Source organism: Globicephala melas, chromosome 19, assembly GCF_963455315.2.
Source record: "Globicephala melas chromosome 19, mGloMel1.2, whole genome shotgun sequence".
In the NCBI taxonomy this organism is placed as follows: domain Eukaryota; kingdom Metazoa; phylum Chordata; class Mammalia; order Artiodactyla; family Delphinidae; genus Globicephala; species Globicephala melas.
The window spans coordinates 52,570,619-52,582,886 of record NC_083332.1 but is presented as its reverse complement, the minus strand read 5'-3'; positions in this window follow the sequence as shown (position 1 = coordinate 52,582,886).

The following is a 12,268-nucleotide window of genomic DNA, read 5'->3' as shown; positions in this document are numbered from 1 at the left end:
CCACCAGGGAAGCCCTAAATCTCTATTCTTTTTAAGCTGGGGTTTCGATTAACTCAACCTTTTGAGCCCTCCTTATAGTTCTCTTAATTCAAAAGAAATGCACGCATGCTTTCCAATTCAGGGTTGCTGTCTGCACATACGTGAACACAAAGAGTTTGCTTCCTCTACCTCCAAAAATCCCACTGGAAAGATGATAGAAGGAATAAAACCCCTATTTGCCTAAGAATGGGAGATGGAGTGTTCACTGTGTCCGGAGAAGGTCATGAATGTATGGAGGTGAGCATGAAGGTGGAGTCACAGTTACCTCATTTAAAAATATTTTTATTTTGAAATAACAATTGAGTCATGGGGAGTTGAAAAAAATAATGTACAGGGAGATTCCTTATAGGTTCCGTGACGGGAGTTACCCTTAACCCAGGGTTCTCCACTTGTAGTGTCTTGGATAACTAGCACAATATCCAAGCCAGAAAATCAGCCTTGATACAAGCTACAGAGATTATTCAGATTTCATCACTTTTACATGCTCTGTGTGTTTGTGTTTACAGTTTTATCACATGTGTATATTCATGTAACTAAAAGCACAATCAAGACACAGACGTATTCCATTATCACAAAGATCTCCCTTGTGCTACCCTTTATAATCACACCTGTGCTGTGCCACTCCCCCTCCATCCCTAACTCCCAGCCACTACTAATGTGTTCTCCACCTCTATGGATTTTGTCATGGAATCATTCACTATATAACCTTGTGAGACTGGCTTTTTCACTCAGCATAGTTCCCTTGAGATCCAGTCAAATCGTTGCAGGCATCAGTAGCTTATTCTTTTTTATTGATGGTATGGATGTAACACAATTTTATTCCACGGTATGGTTGTAACACAATTTATTTAATCATTTACTTATTGAAGGACATTTGGAGGAAGGGGCCCAGAGCACACCTAGGGCCAGGTGGTAATGGTTTGGTTCAATTTGGGAATTATTCTTTCCTGGAGCCTCAAGACATTCCTGGCTTGGGTTCAGTAGGTTACAGAGTATGAGGGTTGGAGAAGAGGCAGGAATGAGGGTGATTATTGGAAGACCTCTCTAGAGCATTGGTATGGGCATTAGTGCCGCAGAGTAAACACACTGTGATCTGACATTTGGTGAAGTGATCAGTTGCTCTGTCTGCCTGCTCTGAACTCGTCCATCCTATAGTGAAGCCTGCTTACTCATACACTTCACCCCGAGTTCACTCTGATTCAGGGAAGAGGTCTGTTGGGGGCAAAAACCTACTAAAAAAACTGGAGACTCAATCCAGTGACTTATATTAATTGATGAAGCCCTGCATTGGTAAATATATACAGAAAGTCAAAACCACCAGACGTTTGCAGGAAATCTCAACAATAGAGAAGAACCAAGATGAACAAACAGAACATTTGACTCTGGAATACAGAAATAATTCAAGACACAGAAGAGAAATTTAACAAGCCCTAATTGTATTAGTGACTGTGGCCAAATGAAAAAGAGAAGAAATAAGGGAAATTAGAGTTCTTCTAAATCAGTTGTCTCAACGTGGGGTGATTAGCAGTGTCTGGAGGTATTTTGATTGTGATGATGGGGGTTCCGGTGCTATTGGCATCTAGCAGATAGAGGCCAGGGATGCTGCTACACATCCTTCAGTGCACAGGATCGTTCCCGAAGACAAAGAATTACCTATCCTAGAATGCCAGTAGTACCAATATGAGAAACCTTGCTCTAAATTGAAACTATTATTGCTGTAATAGTCTTAAGAAAGAAATGTGCTTTAACACCAGGAAGAAACATTTTTGAAAATCTCTCAGAATGTAAACATGGGAGAACAGTTGACATAGATGATCAGTATACAAGGGTCAAATCCCCAATGACTAGGAGTTCCCTAAAGAGAGAATCGAGACAGTGGAAATGAGGAAATAATCAAAGACATAATAGAAGATAGTTTGCCAGTGCTGAGCAAAGACACCAAGCACAGAGCAGGATGAGAGAATAAAGACCCCAAACTAGATAGAACCCACTTATATTTTAGAGCATTAAGGAGAATGAGACAATTAAAATATTAGGAGAAGCTGGGTGAGGTATATGGAAACTCAACAATTCATGCAATTTTTCCCTTTAAGTCTAAAACTAGTTCCAAATAAATTCGAAAATGTCTCTAATTTGGTTTCCAATTTTCTCTTTGTTATAATTAACCCTGTAGGGAATTTCCTGTGGCTTGTGGATAGATCTTGACAGCAGACAGTTTGCTTATGGGTCTTGCCTTACTGAGGACTTGGTGCCCAAACCCAGTTCCCTTGTTCCTAGATCCGTCCCCTGTTGTCATGGAAAGGAACCTCAGTGATTATCCAGGCATAGATGTTTATCTTACAGAGGAGGAAACTGAGTTCCACCAGATACAGGTTAATAATCCGAGTCAGGAAGTCAGGAAGTCTGATTCTCAGATGGTGGGCATTTCAAACAGTACCCACGCCGCAGCGAGCCCACTGTGGGCTGGAGTTTTGTCTGAATCATGTCTCTGTCACCTTCAGTGGGTAATGCCCAAATGAATAGTCTTCCATGATTTTTTTCTATGCTGTCTGAATAGCCTTCCGTTCATTCATCTAAATGCCCTTGTAGTTCTCTGAGCAGTATAGTTACTAATGTACATTGCACAGCTCTGGAGGATAACTTCTTATCTTGCAGAACAGAACCTCACAGAGCAAATACTACAGTGTCTTATACTTAATTAAAATAATATTAATTAATTAATTCAACAGATATTTAATGATTACCTACTGTGTTCCAGGTACTACTGAAGGGGCTAGACAGTGGACAAGATAGATAAGGTCCTTGCCTTCATGGAGTTGACATTTTGTAGAGTCAAACAATAAACTAATGGACATAATATCAGGCAGTTAGAAACGCACAGAGAGAATTAAATCCGGGTGAAGGGTAATAACTTGCTATTTTAGGTAAGGCAGGCAGGAGAGGCATTGTATCCAGATATGTGATTTTCAGAAAGAAAATCTATGGTCGTCTTATCACCTTGGACTTAGCCACAAAGTTTCAGAAATATATAATCATTTTTCATTAGTTTATCCCTTTTAGTACTCCCTTTGGGAAAGGTAATTGGACTCAGAATTCCACGACTTTTTTCCAGGGCTGTAAGCCTGTGACATGAGACGCACTGCAGGAGCAGCAGAGGTTCTTATCAGAAATGTGATGAACCCCAGAGAGCACTCATATTTTCAGATAGAAAATTACGAGCCTCATGAAAGTGTCTCCATAAATGGTTCCTTCAGCTCCCATTGTTGACTGGTGTGTGTGTGCATTTAGATCTGAAGTGTGTGTTTAAGGTCATGCCTGGATGTTGGCTCAACGATTCCCATCATTTCTGGCTCATTTTCACCCCATAACTGTGGCTGACGAGGTTATGAAAAGAGAAGAGGTGGAAAGGAAGGAGGCAAGGGCCCATATGCTGGTATCTGATGGCCTCCTGGACTCTTGTTTTGGTTCATCATTTAAAGTAATGAGATGAAGGTATTCACGTTTGCCTCTTCCTCTCCTCCCCTTGTCCTGTGGATTCTTCCTCCCCACGGACACTGTTACAAGATGCTCTAACGCTTCAGCCAACATCCCAGTTAAACGTCTAGATAACACCAACCCCAACCGCCATCGGCAGTGGCATGAAACACCCCAAGGAAGATCAGCAGAACTGCCCAGCTAGCCAAGCCAACCCATAGAACCACAAGAAAGAACAACATGGCTGTTTGAAGCCACTAAGTGTTAGAGTGACTTGTTACAAGGCAACGTGTAACCAGAATAGGCTTTACACTTCATTATCCCACTACACTAGATGCTAAGATGGAATTGTGGGGTTTTTTTTTTTGCAGCATTGTTTTGAAAACAACGAGAAAAATCATGCCAGTGCTTTGTGCTGGATGCCAACAGGCACCAGAAGCAGCCTGATGCGGGGAAGATTCAAAGACTGCCCTTTGCTATGAGCAAAGCACTTGGATGGCTGTTGAAATTAAAGCCAGTTCCAGGATGGCGTTTCTAGAAAGCTGAGAATCCCTGTCTTGTTTGAGGGGCACTTAGAAAGAGCTGCCTGACAGTGCAGAATTTCGGCTTCTGGTGAGATGAGGGCGGGAGGGCAGGATACAATCCTAGACACCATAATTAGAGGATATTTTCCCGGAAATCAGTATACCCAAACAGAGGCTAAAAATAGCTGAGCATTGTCTGCTGAGCCCAGCTGCTACCAGGGCTTTTGGCTCATGGCCTGGGACACCCCCCAACCCCATTTTCATGCTTTTTCCTCTCTTCAGCATTAGATTCCTTCAGTGCAAGAACTATGCATTCCTTTTGTTTCCTTTAAATCCAAGTAGAACCATTCCTTCTTGGATAGAGTCCTGAGTTTCCAAGGGTATTATGGGTCTACTTAACTGGGAGATGCTAGAAATGCATTCCTTCGGACAGAGAAAAGAACCGTCAAATAATGTATCACCATAGCTTCCAAAAGCTGTCACATGTAGAATAAAAACTTTGAGGTCGGTGCCGCCGCTCACCTTGAGGTGAGGAGGAAGGCAGGTGTAGAGAGGTTTTGACTTTGCCAAAGGTCACATAAGTGTTAAATGGAGAGTTGGGATTTGGACCCTCTAATTATGGATTCCCAAGATGGGTACCACACAACAGGGTACTGTTCTTGGGTCCTTATTAATGGTGTCTTACATTATGAGTAAGCAGTAGGAGGGCTGGTCAGAGGAGGAGGTAGACCTGGGGACTTTCCAAAGGGACCTGATAGCCACTTGGGGTCACAGTAAACTTGGTTGTTGGGGAGGGCAGTCAGAGGCAGAGAGAATAGCAAAAGGGAGTCAGGGAAGCTTGTGATGGGTTTGAGAATGCACGAGGCATGAGTTTCTAGTATTTTCTCAAGTATTATCTTTTGTTTTCATAATAACCTTGCAAGCCAATAGAGAAAATAGAAGTCAATCTCCCTCTCACTCTTTCTCCTCACTACTAACCTCCCCCGTTTGTGTTTGTGTGTGTGCGCGTGCACGCACGTACCTCCATTACCTTCATTCATGTGTGTGCAATATACTCTTATTCGTATATACACAACATAGATGTTAGTGCCTTGTCCAGAGCTCCTCTATGGGGCAGTGTGTCCATTCCCCAGCTGCTGTAAATGTTGCTCCAGGGAGCTCATCTCCAAAGAATTATCTTCACCTGAGGGTAGCCTCTTCACCCAAGAGAAATTAATTATTATCTCCATCCTGGGGGCATTCCAGTGCCTGATAACAGGGTAAAAAAAAAAAAGGCTGACCCTCTTGTCTCACAGTGGGGACTATTGTGAGTTACAGATTTATGTGTTATGCTCCTGGTCTGTTTAATCTTTTCTTGTGAGTCAGGCTAAGCCTAAGCATAACCCTAACCGTATCCTTGTTCAACACTTTTCCTTTCTCTCTTGCTTCACCTCCCTTACAGGTTGGTGTCCCTCAGTTAATCACATGCCTCTGAATCCCTGTCTCAGGCTCTGCTTCTAGAGAACCTCATCTTTACATACACAAACGCACACGCACGCACACACACATACATGGATACATACACATAAAATGTGCAACTCCTTACTTTGCAGATAATAGATATGAAGCCACTTAAGGTAAAAAAAAAATTAAAAAAAAAAGACTTGACCAAGTTCACATGATGAGTTAATGTCAAAACTATGAGTAGGAGCCTTTTATTCCGAATGCAAATCTTGCCATTGTTTCAAACTAGATTGGCTATAGTATATAATAGTCTTGGTTCATTAATTCATGGTTTTTTTGGAGTTGATTGTATATGGAGGAACCTGTAGTTTTACTTGTTTCAATCCTGCAAGGTCTGCTGAAAGTAAAGAAGTCTCACTCTGGTTGATTTCAACAAGAAAGGTGAATATAGGTAACTTAACTGGAAGATGGGTATAGTTTTATACAAGCTTTGCTCTGCAGAGTAAGTGAGAAATGTGCTGGCAGAGAAATGCTTTCTGTCTCCAAGGTCAAACTTCTTTCAACCTGCAGTGCATGGAAATTGTGGAATGGGGCTGTCGGAAATTTTACACATTCATAAATATTGATAGGCTGACAAAGAATTTTAATTTTGAGATGTCTGACTCTGATTATTTCTGAAACATAAACATCTTTTAATTCTCCCCTAAGGCCAAAGATCAAGCTTCGGCTGTGGTCTCTTAGATAAGGCGTCTGACTGTGCGATGTAATCCAGATCTGCACACATTCCCGCCCAGGGAAGCTACCCATTCAGCTGCCAGAGGAATGAGAAAGCTTGCTCTTGCCTGGGACCTCCTTGTTTATTTTGCTGTGTTATCCTCAGCCAAAGCCCGAGGGAGCACATATACACTCTGCCCAGGAATCTCCCACCTTGGGTGGGGGTAGGTAGGGTTCTCCAGAATAACCCTTTCCTTTCCTTTTCCTTTTTCAGATGAATTCTCATCTTCATTTTATTTTTAAATCTGTTAATTGTATTGTAGTAAGAACACTGAACACATGAGATTTACACTCTTGACAGATTTTTTTGTGTGTCTTCCTCCATTTCTTTCTTTCTTTCTTTTTTAAATTTTTGTTGGAGAATTGTTGATTTACAGTGTTGTGTTAGGTTCATGTGTACAGCAAAGTGAATCAGTTATACATGTACATATATCCACTCTTTTTAAGATTCTTTTCCCATATAGATCATTACAGAGTGTTATGTAGAGTTCCCTGGGCTATACAATAGGTCTTATTAGTTACGTATTTTATATATAGTAGTGTATATATGTCAGTCCCAACCTCCCAATTTATCCCTCCTGCCGTTTCCCCCCTGTTACCCATAAGATTGTTTTCTACATCTGTGGCTCTATTTCTGTTTTATAGATAAGTTCACTTGTACCATTTTTTAAAAGATTCTACATATATGATATTATACGATATTTGTCTTGACAGATTTTTAAGTGTACAATATAGTATTGTTAACTCTAGACACAATGCTGTATAGCAGGTTTCTAGGACTTATTTATCTTGCATTACTGAAGCTTTAAGCCCATAATCACTGATCTCTAGAACATACTCATCTTGCATTACTAAAACTTTAAACACCTTTCTGCTCTTTGGTTCTATGAGTTTGACTATGTTATATACCTCATATAAATGGACTCATGCTGTTATCAACAACAACAGACAAGTGTTGGTGAGGATGTGGAGAAATTGGAACCCTTTACGCTGTTGATGGGCGTGCAGAATGGTGACCCTGCTATGGAAAACGGTATGGAGGTTCCTCAGAACATTAAAAATAGAATCCTTTGCTTTTCAAATGCAGTACTTCAGCAGCTTCTCACTGTGCTTGGAATGAAATCCAAACTAGTAACTACAGCCTGGGAGATCTCACAGTCTTTCTCTCCCTTACCTCTTTTATCTCACATTCTCCTTGTTCACTGCTTCAGCCACCATCATCTTTCAGTTCCTTTAACACCCAATCTGTTTCCGGCTTGGAGGTCTTTGCTCATGCTGTCCCATCTTCTTGAGATACTCTTTCCCCAGATCTGTGCTTAGTCTTAATTGAAAGCTCGTCTCCTTTCCTGATCGTTATGGTTAGTCTATGTCAGAGTGCTCTGCTTTACATTGTCCTTCAGGAGTTTCATCATGAAGTGCAAATATTTATCTGCTCCTTTAATTGTTGTCTTGAAAGTAAGGACCATGTCTGTTTTGTTTTCATCTTCTGTTTCTTCCTTCCTGCTTCTTTTTGGGTTGTTTAAACATTTAAAAAATTATCTGCCATTTTTTATTCTTTTAAATCTTTTATCTATTTTATCTTTGTAAAGTTTTTAAGTAGTTGTCTTAGGGTTTATGATATGTATGTATGAGTATGTGTGCATGTATGTCAATGTGTGTGTATGTATATATATTAGCTTTCCACTCTTTACTGAAAATCGACATTTAACCATTTCAAGTGGAATGTAAACACCTTACCACGACATGCATCATAAGCATCTCTTTACATTACACCATATGCATCTTTTCACATTCCATCATATGCATGTCTTTATGCCCCCCTTTATAATTGTCTCATATAGTAAATCTACATATATTGAAAACCCCAGTAGACAAAGTTTTAATTTTTCTTTCAACCTTCAAATGTATTTTAAGGGCCTTGAAAGAAGAGTAGTCTATTATATTTATTCTTTCCTCTGCTCTTCATGACTGATACTCCACATTTTTATCTGGCATAATTTCTCTTCTTCCTGAAGAACTTCTTTTAGCAATTTGGATAGATCAGGTCCGTTCTAGCTGATTTTTTTCATAGTTTTTCTTCATCGGAGAATGTCCTTATTTCACCTTTATTTCTGAAGGATATTTTTGCTGGGTAAAGAATTTGCACTGGCAGTTGTTTTATTTCAAAACTTTAAAAATATTGTGCCATTTTCTTATGGCCCCATGGTTTCTAATGAGAAATCTACAGTAATTTCAATTGTTGTTCCATTATAGATAATGAGTTTACTCTTTGTCTTTCGTTCTTAACTGTTTGATTATGCTGTGTCTTAGTGTGGATTTATTTTGGTTTATTCTTTTTGGAGTTTACTCAGCTTCTTGGATCTGTAGGTTTGTGTCTTTCATCAAATTTGGGACGTTTTCAACCATTATTCTTTAAATAGTTTTCAGTACTATACTATCTCATTTCTGGGATTTTGGTCATGTGAACGTTAAAATTCTAGTCATTATCACATAGATCCCTGAGGCTATGTTCCTTTTTTTTTTTTCTAATCTTTTTGTCTATGTTCAGATTGGATAATTTCTATTCATCTGTCTACAATTTTGGTGACTCTTTATTCTGTCATCTTTATTCTGCTATTAAGTTCATCCAGTAAATTTTTCTTTCAGTTTTGCTTTTCAGTTCTAAAACTATTTGAGTCTTCTTTATATCTTCTATTTCTTTACTGAGACTTCTTATATTTCCTTTTGTTTCAAAGTGTTTGTAGTTGCTTGCTCAAGCATTTTTATCCTAGTTTTAAAAAAGTCTTTGTCAGGTAATTTCAACATTTGTATATGCTGAGTAATTTTGGATTGTATCTGAAACTTTTTTAGTGTTAGGTTAAGAGACTCTGGGTCTTTCTAAAATCCTTGGAGAATGTTGATGTTTTTCTTTCAGCAGTCAGTTGACCTATTTTTATGGTCAGGCCCCAAGTTCTATCCCACATTCTGTGGGCTATGATTCTAATGTCCTCTGGTTTTCAAAGCATTTTCAATGCTATTCAGATCTGTCCTGCATGCTCTCCACCTAGTGGCCAGTCTGGGTCCTGGGAGGTAGTTTGACTTTGATCAACGTGCTTGGTGTGCTGAATAGGATCAGATCAATGCCTGCATTGTAGGGGAGTGAACCCCAGAGTTCATGAACACATTTATGGGTCTGTTTTCCTGAGTTCTCTTCTTGTGATCTCTTCCGTATTTTCTCATTCCCTAGGGCTCTTCCTTTTTTGTCCTCTGAAAACTAAGGATTAATCACTTCAGTTGTCTGTGTCAAGGGCCAATGGTGGCAGAACAGAGGGAGGAAAATAAAGGTCCTCCCCACCCTCTTGGGATTGCAACTCCACCAAATTGACAGAAGCATTCTTCTCCATCAGAGTTTTGTCTCTCATGGGCTCCTGCTTCTAGTCACTTCTACCACCCTTACAAAATTGATTGGGGGTGTGAGAAATAGAGAAAAGAAAAAGAAAACAAGACAGGAAATTTCCATACTGTCTTTTGGAGTTAGAAGTTCCTTCTTCAGGGCCTCAGGCCAGAATGAAGTAGCTTCCTCTGCTCTGTCCTGGTGTCCACTGCCAAGTCTAGAGTGTTGAGTTCAAGCCAAAGTATACTGGAGGGAAAAGAAGTGGAAAACCTACCACCAGTTCCATGTTACCTTAAATTCTGATTTTATTGCCACAATTTACTTTTCAGAGTCCTCAAATAACACCTTCATGCGTTAGGCCCATGTTTTTATAGCTGTATTCAGTGGGAGAGGCAGGGTGGAGTGTGTTTCCTCCATGTTTCCTGGAATCAGAAATCCTTAATTATTAACTTAGCAGGATGTGTAGCCTTCCGGTTTTACTGTTTATTCACTAGTCCAGACAGCTGCCCTGTTTTGTTCTTGGGGAGCAGGAGGAAATGGAGAAACGAGCTACTAAAAAGACCTCTGGACTTGGAAGCTGTGAGATCTGAGTTCTAATTCTAGTGTTGGTGTGGGGTAGTCATGTAATCTTAGACAAGTTAGTATCTCTAGATTGTTGTGTAAAATGTGAATGCGGTAATATTATCTGCCCAACTTACACCCTCCACCCGCATCCAGGGTCATTGTGATAATCAAATAAGGTAGTGGATGGGGTGATACTTGGCACAAAGTGGTATAAAGAGAGAATGAATTCTTCTGTGACCTGTGGGAAGTGGTGAGAGAAGTATTCTGGGGCTGGGGCAGGAGGTGGCACCTCTGCAGGGATGGGCGATCATGCAGCTTGTCTGTGCCATCGGGCTGCCCCCTCCCCCCCCAGGACTCTCTCATCCACTTGTGCACTCTCTGTAGCATCATTCCCAGGTTGCCTTTCTTCCTTCTTAAACTTCTGTTCTTCCTCAGATTTCTGGGCGGTATAAGAAGCATTGCTGGTGATTAAAAGCTAACAGACTAGAAATGAGAGCTGGGGAAGGATATAATACAATAAGGATACAATAATTCTATCTAAGTGGCGTACTTATGAATGGATTAGGATGATGTTGACTCTTTCTCACAGGTTGGTTAGACTTAGATGATGTACCAAACTCTAAGAGGTTAGGATTATTAAGAGAACGGCTAGCTTTCCCAATTTCAGTGCATATTTTTGTGAGGTATCTGAAAAGTATCCTTTGAATTGTCAATACTAAATGGAAAGCAATTACAAGAAGAAAAAGTAAGGGGATAGCTATGTAAAGTATGGTATATACACACCATAGACTATGTTATTAGATCTTAATTAAAATTGCTCAATCACATTGAGTGTTTAATAACATGGATGTACCAGTAAGCTTTTTGCTAGGTTATACAACTTTTCCATCATCAAAGAAAGTTGAATTTGATGATGTCGACGTAGAAAATTATTTAAAAGAAACCTGGAAGAAAACAATTCTTTTTTCACAAAAAGTAGGAAAGATAACAAATTTGCATCGTGCCCACGTTCAGCATTTTGAAGCTTGGACTATATGGTGATGATAGCTATTTTTTGTTATTGCTCTGCTATTTCTATAATAGTTATTACCCATGAAAGTGTTACTTGCTTCAGAAGTCACTTCCTATTGTTGACAAATATTCTCTTTTCTCAAGCATACAAGTTATGGAAATAACTACAATCGAATGAAATTAATAATAAGATAATAATAACAGCCGATGCTCTTTATTGAATGCTCACAATATAGTAAACACTGTGTTAAGTTCCTTAGGCAGGTGTGGCTGGTCTCAAGTGCAAGCACAGTGTCACCAAAATAACAGTTTCAATTTTTGAAACTTCTTCCCCCAACACACCCTATCACACCCAGACCTCCTGTAGAGGTGCACAGCCCAGCAGAACTTGAGTCGTACAGCAGAAGGCAGTGTTTCCTTTTCACGGCCAGCCGAAGTTTCCAATGAAAATGAAAGATTAATGATGCAAGGATCTAAAAGTCAATAAGAAGAAAAGGCCAGGACCCTCCACCATTTGTAAACACTGTAAAGCTTTGTACTGAGCAAATGGCTGCAGACGGGGAAAGCTAATACCAATGCAGTAAAAGCCCAGGGCTGACCTTTCACTGCATCTGGTGCTGAGTCTTCAGCATGTGATGAATGACTACCTTCTACCAATAGGGCACCGGGGAGTGTGTGGGGCTTTCATGTGGCTGGGACAGCTGTGGGCAATCTGTGTGTGTGGATTACCCTGCTGAGAGAAACATCTACGCGTGGTAGCAGAACGCTGTGCTTAGGAGCCAGGAAAGAGATGACTGTCAAGAAGCAATTTACATCCTGGATGCAATCTCTGTGGGATTTTCATCTGGACAGAATCGGCTCCTTGGCTTTTGATGTCTCCTTGAAATGAGATCATTTTGTGTCCAAGCTGATACTTACAGGAAGGTCATCAGGTTTCACTGTACATTATTCCTGTCATCCTCATCAGTCATGTGAGATAGGCACTGTTTTTGCTGCCTCATCCCTTTATGGAGAGGCTCAGAGAAGCTCAGTAACTTATCCAACGTGGCAGAGCTGGTAAGTGGCT